This window comes from Cajanus cajan, chromosome 4 (genome assembly GCF_000230855.2).
Source record: "Cajanus cajan strain Asha chromosome 4, NIPB_CcT2T_4, whole genome shotgun sequence".
NCBI classification, from domain to species: Eukaryota; Viridiplantae; Streptophyta; class Magnoliopsida; order Fabales; family Fabaceae; genus Cajanus; species Cajanus cajan.
The window spans coordinates 27,217,045-27,217,849 of record NC_138520.1 but is presented as its reverse complement, the minus strand read 5'-3'; the positions used below and the strand labels follow the sequence as shown (position 1 = coordinate 27,217,849).

General features: G+C 40.6%; 1 non-coding gene across 1 annotated transcript; it reads right to left on the bottom strand.

The window, feature by feature from the left end:
- Positions 1-441: 441 nt before the first annotated feature.
- On the bottom strand, positions 442-548 carry LOC114915504 (small nucleolar RNA R71). The gene has a single exon (XR_003803552.1). It is a non-coding gene; the product is annotated as a small nucleolar RNA R71 (small nucleolar RNA).
- Between the last annotated feature and the right edge of the window lie 257 nt (positions 549-805).

The window sequence follows — 805 nt, the reverse complement described above, 5'->3', positions numbered from 1 at the left end:
AATAATAGAAACACGAGGAGAAGGAGAAATAGAGAAAATCAAGTTGGTCAACCAACCATTCATATTCCTGAAGTTGTTGTTTTTGCTATTCCTGAGTTCACCTACACTAGCCCAAGGGAATTCTCTAGCATCATGAGGCTCACAATGAATGAGAGACTTGCGGAAATGAAACCCGCACTTCTACAACTTATTATCTCTCATCAATTTTCTGGCCTGGATCATGAAGACCCACAAACTCATCTCTACACTTTCTATGAGTTGTGTGGTTCAGTTGGAGTTTTAGGGGTTGATGAAGAGGCATTGTTCATGAGGTTGTTTCTTTTCTCTCTGAACAAAAATGCTAAGGTTTGGCTTTATTCCCAGTCAAACCAAAGCCTAACCACTTGAAGGGATGTGGAGACTAAATTCTTAGCCAGGTTTTTTCCCCTTCCAAGAACACTGAAGCCAGAACTGCCATTTCTACCTTTTGCTCAAGGTGTGGATGAGCCATTATGTGAAGCATGGGAGAGGTACAAATCATTGTTGAGGAGATGCCCTAACCATGGTTTTGAGGTGGAGCTGTAAGTTCAAACTTTCTGTAATGGGTTACAACCTTAAACCAATATGATATTAGATACTTCTTTTGAAGGGTCAGTTATGGTCAGAATAGCTGAGGAGGCTATTAACATCATTGAGTCTATGGCATCCATAGATTTTAGAAGCCAGCATGGTAGAAGCTCTGCACACAAGAGGGGAGTTCTGGAGTTGAGTACTCAAGATGCAGTTTTAGCTCAAAACAAGTTACTTTCTCAACAAATTGAAGCAT